Consider the following 14800-nt stretch of genomic DNA (forward strand, 5'->3'; position numbering starts at 1 on the left):
CACATTCTCTGTCAATGGCTTGAGGTTGCAAAGGTCATTACCATCAAAACCATTTCCGCAAACACACTTTGTGATCTGAGAAGTTACCCACCTCGACAAGCCTCAGATTCCTCCTCTGTAAAATGGGCACTCAGTCAAGGCAAGACATTTAACCTAGGAAAGTGTATTATTATTATTGCCTTGAAAAGCTCTGTAGAAAGATATTAGGTATGCTTTATGCAATCTCATGTTGAAATTTATTTTTTTTTTTAAATAAGGTATATTGGATTTTTCCATGGTCAACTAGATATATTCCTCGTATGCATTTAAAGAATACAAAAAGTCCTAAATGAGGAAAAAAAAAAAAAAACCCATGTAAAATTGTCCCACTCAAATACAGCTTCTCTTAATTTTTTCTTTATTTCCTTCTAGGCATATTTTTGTGTCTTTAAAAATTGTGGTAAAATACACATATCAAATTTACCTTTCTAACCATTTTTAAGTGTACAATTCAGTGGCATTAAGTATATTCACATTATTATGCAACTGTCACCACCATCCATCTTCAGAACTTTTCTTTAACCAAATTGAAACTTTGTACCCCCTAACCCACAACTCCCCATTATCCCCTTCCTCAGCCCCTGATAACCACTAGTTCTGTATCTATGAATTGGACTATTCCAGGTGCCTCATATAAGTGGGATCATTTCTAGTCATTTTTGTGAATAAGTCTTCGTAAAAATAAATAGATTGACCCTAAAGAGTACAGAATTCAGCAACCTGATTTCTTAACACTTGTACCTTGTAAGGATCTTTTCATATTGCTCCATTGTCTGTATGAACATATTTTAATGGCTGAATATTATCCAACTGAGTGGATGTATTGTCTATTATCATCCCCCCATAGTTTCCAGTCATTTGTTCTCTTAAAGAATGTTATGCAGAACTTTTATCATATTGAAGGTAGCTTCCTTTGTGCAGATCCAAGAAATTAATAACTGGGTTAAGAGGAACGAGAACAGTTTTATGTTCATGGTATCTATTACCGAATGGCCAGGAAATCTTTCCAGATGGTCCCATTCGGACCCAAGGCAGGCTTTCTCTGGGGACTGTGAGGTCCTGTTCTCTAAGGATGTTGACCATTTGTAGGGTCTGTTCAAGCATTAACTGTCTGGGAGGGTGGGATGGGCAAGGGTGCTTTCAAAATTCCTCGACAGGAGGTGCTTCGGGATGTGGATCTCTTCAGAAGGGGTGACAGGTGTTCCCTGGAGCAGCCTGTGCAGAGCAAGCCCTGTTTTCTCTTTGGATTGTGTATTTACTTCCGGGCAACCTGAAGGCTTGTTGATGGGGATTACGGAGCATCTAAAGCTCCCCTCCACCCCATATCATCCCTTGGCTCCTTCACCTGGATGGAGGTACACTAGTCACATCTTCATCCTCTCCCATCTCTGAATTTTTGTGACTCCGGGGCTCGGCCACTGTAGAGTCCACCATTTGGGCCCAACAACCTCACCTTTCTCACGTCATCCTGGCTCCTCCATAACCTCTTTGGTTCTGTCTCAAATGTCCTGGGGAGGTGGACCGGATGGGTCCACCTCCTCTCTCTTCCCAGGAAAGCCTGTGTCACAACAAGCATGTCTGTGCTTCTCCCCCACAGCTTTCTCGGTAGCACAATCTGATGACAGGGCCCCAGATGCCCTCAGCGGCTCTCCAACAAGACGTCACAGCCGCGAGAGATCCCAATCAGCCCATTCTCTCCCTGCAGCACTGTGTCCTTTGGCTGCCGGGCCAGAAAGCCAAGCCTATTTTTACCTATCATTTTGATACTTATCTTGGGGTGTAATTGGAATGAGCCCTCAGTGTGGAAACTCTTACTCAGAACACAAAGGATCGAAGAGGGCTTGGAGTCTGAACTCTGGAAGGACTCTTGCCTGAGGCCTCTTGGCAGGGATGGCTCTGGTTTCTTGGAGCACTGGTGAGGCCAGCAGGTGGGTGTTCCCTTCCGGAGTGACTTCCCGCTCTTTCAGGAGCTATGCGCCATGGTGAACACTGCCATTGCCTGCCTTCTCTGCATTATTTGATGAACACGTGGGCGAGCTGCTCTGTGGCTTAATACCAACGGCAGAGTGGTCACCATCTGTTGGTTCTTCTTGTCCCTCTGGGAACAGCGGCTTGCATCTCACTGTATGTCCCTTGAGATATCACCTGGGATCCTTCAAACTGTTTGCTCTGCCTCTGAGTGATGATTTCCAGATTCCAACCAGATTCTGTGTCAACCGTCTGTGTGTGAAATGTCCTAATGTTGTCACCCACACCAATAACATCAGCTGAAAAGTGTTTTGCAAGGACTCATTTCTTTCTTTTTTTTTTTTTCAAACTTCAAACTTTTTATGTTGTATTGGGATATAGCTGATTAACAATATTGTGGTAGTTTCAGGTGAACAGTGAAGGGACTCAGCCATACATATGTGGATGGTGTTAGTCACTCAGTTGTGTCCGACTTTTTGCGACCCCACGGACTGTAGCCCACCAGGCTTCTCTGTCCATGGAATTAATATGCATGTATCCATTCTCCCCCAAACTCCCCTCCCATCCAGGCTGGCACGTAACATTGAGTAGAGTTCCATGTGCTATACAATATGTCCTTGTTGGTTATCCATTTTGAATATAACAGTATGTATATGACCTTCCCAAACTCCCTAACTATCCCATGCCCCTGGCAATCATAAATTCATTATACTAAGTCTGTGAGTCTCTTTCCATTTCCAAGGACTCCTTTCGATGATAATGAAGTTTGTTTGTTTTCTGACTTTTTCCCCATACAGCTAATGCAGTGTTTTTTTTTTTTAAGCCTCTTTTTCCCCTCTTAATTGTATCCTCATGTGAGGTTGATTCTAGCACAATAGCAAACAATGAATGCATATTTATTAGAAAAAAATCATGATTTTATGAAGATATGAAAGGGCATATAATAATTTCTGTGAACTCCAGCACTTGATCATTCTTCTCCTTTCCCAACTGAGATGTTGAATCTGACAGTGCTCAATAGAAAAAATCAAGTTGTAAGTCTTTTTAAAGTGGGCTTCCCTGATAGCTCAGTTGATAAAGAATCGACCTGCAATGCGGGAGACCTGGGTTTGATCCCTGAGTTGGGAAGATTCCCCTGGAGAAGGGAAAGGCTACCGACTCCAGTATTCTGGCCTGGAGAATTTCAGGGACTGTATAAAGATATTAAATTTGACAGTGCTCAATAGGAAAAAAAATCAAGTTGTAACTTAAAAAAAAGAAAAACATTTAAACTATTTATTATGAAACTAAAACAGAAGTTGGCAGATCTCATATACTCTAGATATCTATCTCCACGCTTCAGTAGTGATCAGCTCTTGGCCAGTTCTGTCTCTTCTGATCCCCATTCATTCCCCGACTCCAGATTATTTTGAAGCATGTGTCATTTTACACCCAGGAATTGTATCATCTATCTCTGAAAGGTAAACATTCCTTTTAAAAGTGTACATCTACTTTTTAAGTGAAGAAAAATTTGGGACATTTTCAAAGAAGACTTAGAAAGGTATGAAATGATAGCTCTTTAATTAAAATATTTATTAGACAACTAATCCTATATCTCTTTAATTAAAGCATTTATTAGACAACTAATCCATGTTTATTGTTTCTAAAACAGGTACATTAGTAATAGAAGCTCAGTTTGTATGATAAACAAAGAGGCGCCATTAAAGAGGGTATGTCCTCGTTTTTAGTCACTTGTTGAAATCAAACTTTAATTCTGCAGGATGCAACTATTATCATGATTCAGAATTGTACACACTGGATGTATTTCCTCAGAGGTACGCTCAGGTCCAGTTGATTTAGTTTTCTATTTACCTAGCTATGTGGCTAATTAGCCCATGTCAGTTTTGTTCAAATGGGTGATCTCTAAGCTTTTTGGACTACATACTTCTATCAGTAAAAAATTCAGCGTGTATCCAAAGATGAATTATTTATTTATAAATTGTATACATACTCTATTATGGTGGTAAATTAAGTATGTTATGGAACACATATAAAATAGAAACTAAATGATGAAATGACAACTAAAAATGAATAGCAGGTCTAACGTTTTTCTGCCACTCTCGGTGGGTATTTTTTGTAGGTACCCCAATGTGAAGACCGCTGGGAAGGCTGTGGGAGGCAATATACAGCATAGGGTGGTAAAGCTGGAAACCCTGGGTTCATATTCAGGGCCAAATCCAGTGGCTCCACCACTCCTTAGACATGGGGTCTTGGACACATCACTTAATCTCTCTAAATCTATCTTCTCAGTAGGATGAGGCATTAATACCTCATAGGGTTTTGTAAGGTTTAATCTTACACAGTGTCTGGGACATGGTAAACATCAGATTCATTTTAGCTAATAGTAACAATAGTGATCGTGCAGTCCTAGAGGACTGGCCTGGGTCAGTTTTTTCTTGCTCTTTTTGCAGAGTACCACAGCACGATGGGTACATTGACATTTTTTATCCAAGGGTTGCGGTGCTGATGATGGTGCCAGTGGGGATGCTGTGATAATCCTGACACGGATGATCATGTTGGGTGTGATCAGCAGTGTACAGGCCACCACTCATTCAGTTATTTTTTATTTATTTGTTTTTGGCTGTGCTGTGTTTTCATTGTTCAGATTTTTCTGTAGTTGTGGCGAGTAGGGGCGACTCTTTAGTCGCAGCACGCTCATTGTGATGGCTTCTCTTGTTGTGGAGTACGGGCTCCAGGGCGTGTGCGCTTCAGCAGCTGTGGCATGTAGACTTAGTAGCTGTGGTCCATGGGCTTAGTTTCCCCACAACATGTGGGATCTTCCCAGAGTTGGGGATCGAACCCATGTCTCCTGCATTGGCAGGTGAGTTCTTTATCACTAAGCCACCAGGGAAGCCCCATTCATTGTTTATTTGTATTAAAGATGATGGTGATGATGGGATAATGGTGATGGGATGATGATGGTTACAGGGATAGTCACTGGGGGTGATGAATTGGACCAGAGAGGAAGCCTTTTTTGCAGTCTCTTCTGGAATAACATCATCAATACTTGCATTTGTCTTTCCTAAGAGCCCTTCCCTTATCCATCTGACAAATATGCTGACTAACTTGTTTCGCTGTGCCTCCCTTCCCAGCCTCTCTGCCTTGTTGATGTTTTGCTGCTGTGTCCTACTCTTGTGTACCTGTCGATGTTTCTGTCAAGCCTTGCTGTGCTTGCCTGCATGGGAGATGGGCCAGAGCTCTGCCACACCTCCTCCAGTGGCTACTTGGTACTCATCTCATGGAATCTGCCTCTCAACCTGTGAAGAGGGTGATCAGAGAACTGGAAACCTCCAGTGTGGCGCTTTCTGGACTTGATTAAGATGTGCCCATGACTTTCCCGTCCTGAGAGAGGGCAGATGTGATAGGAAGCAAACTCGTGTACTGGTGCAAATCTGGGTCCAGTGCCCTCACCTGATCAGGCAGGGGTGCGGGGAATCCGCCTGCCCAGGGAATCTGCCTCCAGCCCTGCGGCCTCTGCTTCTCATGTGATCTGAGAGGTCTCCCAGGAAGGGCTGAAACTCCCCTGGCTCAGAATCCTGAGAAAGCTGGCAGAGGAAATCAGAACAAAGGAAGGTCAGTATTATGTCCAGTGGTGCCAAAGTATAAGGCCAAGTTGAAATAAGAATTTGCCTTGAACTCTTTTTTTCTGGGTGCTTGTGGTGTTTTTTTTTTTTTTTCATTACCTGATCAACTGGGCATTAGGGAAGTATGCCCCACCTTTTCCAGGAGTGGTTCTGACTTTATAGTTTTAAGAAATTCAAGAGTCTGAGGTTGACACTTCAATATAAGCACACTGAATGCTATTGTTCTAGATATTGACTTAGGAATTAATCTCTTTGGCAAATTCCATTGCAGTAGCACCACATAACCTTTTATTTTAATTTTCTTTCTCTATAGGCTATTTTATATACACCTAAGATATTCTGAAAATGAGCCATGACACCTAAGAATATACATTTATTACTTTGCATTAATTCTCCAACTGGGGTGTTGCCCATGTTTTAGAATTACCTGGCTCCAGTTCTAAGGAATAGAATATATGATTCAGTAGAATGAGAGTATATGTTCTTATGTGATCCCCTGGGGAAAGAGATGGCAACCCACTCCAGTATTCTTGCCTGGGAAATCCCATGGACAGAGGAGATTGGCGGGCTACAGTCCATGGAATCTCAACGGAGTCAGACATGACTTAGTGACTAAACAACAAACAAAATGTTAACTATCTATGCATTCTTGTATGCAGAAATATTATTCTATGTATTTGAAATACTTTATCAGTTTTATACTTACTTCTAAAAATTCTTGGAATTAAGACACACTTATCTAATTATCAAACAGCCACACAACCCCAAACAATTTGGGACTGCCTTCCCAAACACTTTTTTGGGAATTTCCTCAGCTGGCTGAGAGATCCTAGGCCAGGAAAGAGGAAAGCATTTCTACCTGTGACTCTGATGGGATGGACTACAACCTTTTGATGGTTGTTCTAACAAGGACTGGTCACAGAGCTTAGTTTTTAAATAAGAGGTGAAAATGAAAGCCAAGCTTATGTCTGGTTGATGGAATGGAACTTGCATCATGCTTAGGACCATTCTTTTGTCTAAACACGGCACCACTCACATTTATCATCTGCCTTTCCCAATTCTCATCCCCCTCTGATGGGAAATAAATAAAACAGCATATATCCGTCAATCGTTGAATATGTACAATGGGATATTATTAAAAGACATATAAAAAGGACTAAAAGAATGAAGGAATAAAAAGGAATACAATGCTCTTGTAAGCTACAACATGGAGCCTTGAAAATGTCGTGCTAAATGAAAAAGACCAGTCACAAAATGCCACATACTGTTTGATTCTGTTTGTTTAAAAAAATTCCAAACAAGTGAATCCATAGAGAGGAAAGCAGGTTGGTCGTGGCTAGGAGGAAGGAGGAGTAGGGAGTGACTACTTAATGGGCGCAGGCTTTCCTCTAAGAGTGATGAAATGTTTTGGAACTAGAGAGAGCTGATGGCCGGACACCATTGTGAATGTACTAGTCGCCATTGGACTGTACACTTTACAGTGGTTTAAATGAATTTTTTATTATAAGAATTTTACTTCCACTTAAAAAAAGGGATAGTGTAAAACAAAGAGAAAGGGGGAAGAGGAGATATCATTGGACAAGACGATTCAACAAATTTTAGAAAATTGAAAACATTTGGAGAAATGGAAATTGACTTACCAGAGCAGAGGAAGTGAAAACCTGAGTGGTTTCGAGGGAATGAGGAATGCGGGTGGGGTAACCAATGGAGAAAGAAGCTACTTTACTGGTCAGACACTATAGAAAGGCTGAGGCTTAGAGATAACAGGTGCTATGATAAGTAGTAATAAATTAATAAATTCTGGCTGAAATTCAGAATATAGAGAATTTGGATGTCAAGGTCTTTTTTTCTCCCCATGCCAAACAGTCAGGAGACTTTACAGCCTGTCCCCTTGCTCTGCCCTGGGAGACCTAGAGATGGTGGAGTTCAGGGTGAAATCCCATCCTGAAAATGAGGAAGAAAGGAAAGACTATTCCTGAGATCTTGGCTTCTTCTAGGATGCTTGCAGCCAGGATTAGATCAGCACTTGCAGCCTGCCCGCAGGTAGAAGACTGGGAGATTTCTTTCCGGAGAAACTGAGTCATCCAAGAGAACACCCAGATCCTTATTTCTGAGAGCGCCCCAGTAAAAGAGCAGCTCACTATTGGATCAGTTTCCAGGGTAGCCACCAGTTAGGCCTGACCTTTAATACAGAACTTCTAAACAATTGTCACAGTAATTTGGTTTTAATTATGGAAAGAGAGGATTACTTTTGATGAAACTTTCAACATGAGTGACAGCATAAAATAACTAAAAGAGAAAAAAAAAACAAAAACCTGGTAATGTAAAGAGCAGAGAAACACCAAGGAAAAGAAAATAAGTTTTAAAATAAAAGCCTTCATATGATTATTGTCCTTTGGAAAGATATATTGGGTTGGCCAAAAAGTTAGTTTGGATTTTTCTGTACCATCATCACACAGAAAAACTCAAATGAACTTTTTGGCCAATCCAAATATCTCTGAAAGAAGTACAGGTTGCCATGGAAACATTAATCGGAGAAGAGGAAAGAATTCCTAGAAATCTAAAACATAAATGACAAAATAAAAACAAAAACTTAAACAGAAGGTTAGAAGATCATGTTTAACCAATAAAACTTTAGATTTCAAAAACAACAGTGGAGAATCAACCCAGAAGGTTGTGAATGACCAAAAGAAGTTTCAGAAGGAGAATAGAGAAAAAGAAAGGCGAAACATTTTAAGGAAAGAGTCTAGAACAAAAGGCTGTGGGTTTCTAGATTGAAAAGACTCACCCTGTACCCAGGAAAATGGATAAAAATTTTGGGAAAAACCACATTGAAACCCATCCTTAGGAAATTTTAGGGCAAGAGGGTCCTAAAGACTTCCAGAGTGAGAAGTGGATCACATTCAATAAACTTGGAATGGCATCAGCTTTTTCTATAGAAATCTGACACTGGGAGGTAGCAATTCCTTAAATTTCTAAGAGAAAAATTATTTTTACCTGGAATTCTATATCCAGTTCAACCAACAGCCTGATGTGAGGGAGGAATTAGAATACTATCAGACAAATAAAGATGAAAATTTTGCCTCCTATGCACACAGTCTCACAAAGTATTAGAAGTCATACTCCATCAGAACAAGGACATGAATCAAAAAAGAGGAAGAAATGGGTTCTGAGAAACAGGACTTCCCTGTATTCACAGCACACGGTACAGGGAACAGCCAAAGGGTCCTGATTACACGTGAGGCTAGCAAGGATGGGCGGCTCCAGAAGGACAGCACCAAGGGAGGGAATGAAAGGAATATCTGATCAGCTTACGCATTCAGAAGTAGTATTTAAAATGTGTGTAACAAAGATGTTGGAACATTTGTGAAAAGAATGAAAAGTACAAAGAAAATAAAGCAAATGAAGCGTAAAGAAGGCAATGCTTAATTCCTGGAAAACAACAACTAAAAACCTTTCAAGACAGGAAATGCAATCATGATGTATTACTTGACTAATGGGTGAAAAATGAATACATGTGTAGTCATTAAAATGCAGATGATGGTTGTTGTTTAACCTGAAGTTTGGAGGAAGGGGGAGGGACAATAAGGTATAAGAGAGCTAACTGTTTATTGACCATTATATTAAAATCGACATGTCAAAGAATACTGGCATAAGGACATTATTTAGGAAAATGGACACAAATATCAAAAGAAAAACGAATAGAGGCAGAAGTGTTTGCTTCTGGGCATAGGACTTGGGAGATGAACAGGAAGGAGCTTGCTGCTCTTTGTTGTTGCTGTTGCTGTTTTTGTAAGCCTGTTATGTTAGTATCATTATCTAAAATGCTGAAAATAAAAAATAAATATTAGTTAAAAATATTCGCCAACGTGGAGTGTATCAATGGCATGCGTGACAAGACTGATCGGTTGCGGGGACTTTCCTATATTCATACCACAAATAGTGCAGATAGTTAAAATTGTTGGCATTTATTGGACATTTACATCAGTCACTCAGCATCATCTCAATTAATCTACACAACATCCCTCTGATGGAGGCTCTTCTATTCTCCTCTTTATAGATAAGTTAACCCAGAGGAGGCAGTCTTTGCCCAGGGTCCTGCAGCTCGTAGGTGTGGAACTAGAATTCAACCCAGGTCTGGGAGACTCGGCAGCTCACGGATTTAACTTTGCAGGTTTATTACCTTTCCTCTGCATCTTCATTAGGTATTTTTAGTATCTAATTCCCCATGCCCTGTACCGGGTGCTGTAAAGGAGAATTACATGGGCACCAAGTGCTTTGTGACTCCTACTGATGGCAACATGTCAGAAATGAACCACATACACACACATTACCCACTGACTCAGTGCTAGGATGGTGGGGGGGGGGGTGACATGGAGAGGACTCTAGGCCCTGTAATTTGGGGGACCTGAATGCTAGAAGGATGCCAGGTTGGGATGCTGGTGGATGGGAATGTGGGAGAAAGGAAGAGGCTGTTCTGGACCAAACATATCCTCATGCACTAACCCATCACCATGTGGAAATTCATCACCAAAGGGCAATCTCCTTTCCCTTCTACAGATTCTCTCCAGGCCGTGCTTTCCAATTCCTCTTCCTGTTCAAGTCTGATACTCTGTTTTAGGTTTTGGAAAGTTGATTTGAATCATGAGATTGGGACTAACATATACACAGTACTATATATAAAATAAATAACTAATAACCTGCTGTATAGCACAGGGAACTCTACTCAATGCTCTGTAAGGGACTATCTAGGAAAAGAGTCTAAAAAAGAATGGGTATATATCTGTGTGTAACTGATCCACTTTGTTGTACAGCAGAAACTAAGACAACATTGTAAATCAACTCTACTCCAATAAAAAATTTTAAAAAGTTGATTTTATTTTCCTGCAATATAAAATGCAAAGATGGACAAGTTTTGTTCTCTACTCCAATAAAAATTTTTAAAAAGTTGATTTTATTTTCCTGTAATATCAAATGCAAAGATGGACAAGTTTTGTTCTCTACTCCAATAAAAAATTTTAAAAAGTTGATTTTATTTTCCTGCAATATAAAATGCAAAGATGGACAAGTTTTGCTTTTTTTTTTCAAGTTGGGAAAGACAGAAAAATAGAAATAAATCCATCAAGCACTGCTTTCCACATTGCCTCCTTTTTCCCACAGTTGAGCTACATTATGCGTTAGGAGCATATATTCTTTCTTTTACTAGACCTCATCCACCTCCCTCACCCTGGAGTTCACAATTACCTCATTTTCCCTCTGATTGCCTTTCTAACCACCAACTTTCCCCCCAATTCTTTTCTCCTACTCGTCTCTCAACAAGATCCTCCCACCAGAGAGTCTGTCAGCTCTACCTTTTCCTCTGCAAGACCCTTCTCGCAGTCCCCTCCACCCGGCTCAGGAGGCCCTTCCTGCTGGCTCTCCCAGCCTCCCCTCCTTCCGTCTTCCCAGGTACAACAATCTTTCATTTCCGGAGTAGGATCACCTGTGTCCTGAACTTCCTGTCTGTTTCTTGGGTTTACTCATTTGCTTTGTTTGAACTCACAACCTATGAATTTCCCAAGAAAGATACCTTTTTTTGAGTTCTGAGCTGAATTTTAACAAATTAACATTTTTTTTTTTTTTTAGTATTTGTTGCTGTTTAATTGCTAAGTCATGTCCGACTCTTTGTGATCCCATGGACTGTAGCCCACCAGGCTCCTCCATCCATGGGATTTTCTAGGCAAGAATACTGGAGTGGGTTGCCAAGTCCTGGGCTGAATTTTGAAGTCACCAGCCTGGAAGCATCCTCATGCCTCTATGTGTACACCAGGATTCTCCTTGCACTTCCCAACCATTAAACAGCCCCCTTTCTGTCTATATCTCCTAGATCTTGGTGAACCCATCACCCAGGACAATAGTACAAGTGTCCTGGTCTGGCACGGAGCCACAGCCCATGCCCAGCAAGTGCCAATCAACAGCACTTGCCTTAATAATAGCTTAGCCTCAATAACCAAAGTTTAAGTTGTATTAATCACCTAATAAATAAATCTTCACAAGTGCTAATTACTAGCCTAGTCTGCTGCCTGGGCCCACTTAAAGAGTGCTATTTTAGAAGCTGTAGTTCTTATAGTCACTCAACAAACATTTATTAAGTGTGTCCTATATACAGGACACCATGGGAGAGCTTTATTGTGAGTTATCTAACTTCATGCTCGTGACAGTCCTATGAAGTGGGCATTATTGCCATTTGTAAATGAAGAAACAATTTCAAAGAATAAAGCTCCTCCAGCTGTTTGTTCAAGACATTTACTGAGAACTTACCATTCGTTAGCTGATGAGGATACTGGGGAGTGGTGGTGGGGGAGGACACACACATGTCCTGACTGCTTCAAGCTTCTAGTCTGTCTGAGGAAGACAGACAACAAACAAATACTTTTACAAGTAGTTCATTCAATGCATTTGAGATAAGGGCCATGAAGAAGACACGTGAGACGGTGCATCCGGAGAACCAGAGCTGGTTTTCCAGAGGCAGTGCATGAGTTCTATAAGCTGGTAAGAGTGAACTGGATGAAATGAGCTGTGAGGATGGGAGACGGGGAGGGAAGAGCCCAGGCAAGACTTGGAGACTAGAATGGGCTTGAGTAAGTGAGGAGCGGGGGCTTCCCTGGCAGCTCAGCTGGTAAAGAATCCATCTGCAATGCAGGAGACCCTGGTTCGATTCCTGGGTTGAGAAGCTCCACTGGAGAAGGGATAGGCTACTGAGACGCCAGTGTGCCCAGAGCAAAGAATGGAATGGTGTGAATGGTGTGGCCAAAAGTACCCCGAGGACCAGTGCAGGGAACAGATGGTGAAGGGTGCGTGTGTTCTGTAAAGGAATCTACACATTATCTTTGAGGACACAGGGAGACAATGAAGAGCCATGGAATGAAATGAGATTTGTGTCAAAACTCCTTCTGGTTATTGTGAGAACACTGCATTGGAGGGGATGGGAGTGGACCTGGGGAGAGCCAAGAGAAGGCTGAATTAGACATCACAGCCTAAGGGACGGTTGCTTGTATTAAAGGGTGCTAGTGGAGAGGTGGAAGTATTTGGGAAGTTTTTCCAAGGTCACACAGAGCAGAGCCAGGCTCTGAATCCAGCTCTTCTGTGGACAAGGCCTGTGTTCTTTCTGATGCATGAAAGCTATTTTTCCCTCCGTGCAAGTGTGAGCAGGGACCCCGCACCCTCCCTGTCCCAGTGCAGTGGTTGAGGATGCTAAGTTATCACCAGTAGTTACAAGGAGTCCCTTTCTCCCTTGTGTAGTGTTAGAGCTCCTACACTATCCTGTGTAATCTGTCATTTGGGGAGTTAAGAGGAAAACATAGTCCCTGCCTCTAAGAGCACACACATCCTGAGACAGGCCATAGGAATGTAAACAGAGTCCCCAAACAAAATTATAAGGCGGTTATAGAAGCTCTAGAATCTCCCACAGTTCTTAGGGTGCTAATTCCAGAGCTACAACTCTTGACTGTTTGACTACACTATACCCAGAAATAGCTTTAGTGATCCTGGAACTGGGGTGCACTTTTTCCAAATAGACTTGCCACTTCTCTTAGACTGGCTTGATCCTCTGTCCTGGCCAGAAATTGTCTTCCTCAGGAACAACAGTAATACATTCGAAATTATTTAATTTTTTTTGAAGTCCAAGTATTCTCTTAAATAATTGATCTGCATGGATTGATTGGTCAATGTTTTAAAACTGTCTCAAGAGTGAACTCCTTTGTCATAGGGCTAGAAGCTATGCAGTCCAAGAATATGACCATAAGACCTAACTTTCCTATAATATTCTTAATTTTCATGTGTAACTGACATTTTCAGAACATGTATTCAATTTTGGTTTGAAAATAGGGTTTTCCCAGGAGTATGTAGGAACTTGAGAATGTACGTTTCCATTGGAATGTTTGGGGTTCAACTAAGAAAGTACAGGACCCTGCGGAGCTCATGGCTTCTAGATTAGCCAGTTCCTTATGGATGCCTTGGGCAGATGGGCTGTGTACCTCAGGGATCTTCTCTGAGCTGCCGTATGGTACATGACTTATTCTCAAAAGTTGTAAAACTGAGTGTTACCAGGCCCAGGCTTTAACAAAATAGTTTAAAGTACAGGAAGAACTGGTGTTCTGTGGTGTGTTGATAAATGCTTATTGATATAAACAATAAGCAAACATAATTTACAAACTGCAAATGATATAATACTCTTTATTGTAAGTTTCTTATGAGTGTTTGTTAGTCACTCAGTTGGGTCCGACTCTTGTGACCCCATCAACTGTAGACTCCCAGGCTCCTCTGTACTTGGGATTTTCCAGGCCAGATTACTGGAGCGGGTTGCCATTCCCTTCTCCAGGGGATCTTCCTGACCCAGGGATCGAACCTGGGTCTCCTGCATGGCAGGCAGATTCTTTGTCATCTGAGCCACCAGGGAAGCCAAATTTCTTATAGCCAATGGATTTCCCTAAAATGCCTTTGTTGATTTTTTCTCTAGGCTCTTGTCTCCAGAATGTACCCGATCTATTGTTTCAGTCGATGAACAAATGCAATTCCTACATGAATGGGGGTTGATTTCTCCTTTGTGTAACAAGTAAGTAGAAAGGGAAACAGCATGGCTGTTATGTTGGACCATCAATCATTGGTCAATGACACAGGTAACTTTGCTGAATTGGATGATAGTTTTTAAATACTGCAAGAATATTTTCTCAATTTTTTTGTGTTTCATAATGTATTGGCTATGCACACAATTAAAAATTTAATCTTCATATTTAACATTTCTCTATCCCTTTTTTATGGGTATACTATTTTATTAATATTTAAATTTTGCCAGCAGTTCAAGGATATGCTAGCCTTAGTTCAGATTTTTTTGAAACAAAGATAAAATGTACAAACAGATTTAAGGGAGCAGTGTATTGAATGCTGCACAATATATTAACCAAGTAGACAAGCTAGAGTCAGAGTAAGTATGTACTTAGCACATGTATGGGGACAAGTTCTGGAACTGGAAGAAAAACCTGCCATTCAGGACTGAACAGAGGTCCTTGATTGCTGACAGAACCCCCCCCTTGACTTCAGACATGAGACAAACCGAGAGAGCCTGTCAGTGTACAAAACCCACTGAATTCAGGACAAGCAATAACAGGATAGATTGTGCTCTGCTGTGCTTA

This window comes from Bos indicus, chromosome 15, assembly GCF_029378745.1.
Source record: "Bos indicus isolate NIAB-ARS_2022 breed Sahiwal x Tharparkar chromosome 15, NIAB-ARS_B.indTharparkar_mat_pri_1.0, whole genome shotgun sequence".
Classification (NCBI taxonomy): Eukaryota; Metazoa; Chordata; class Mammalia; order Artiodactyla; family Bovidae; genus Bos; species Bos indicus.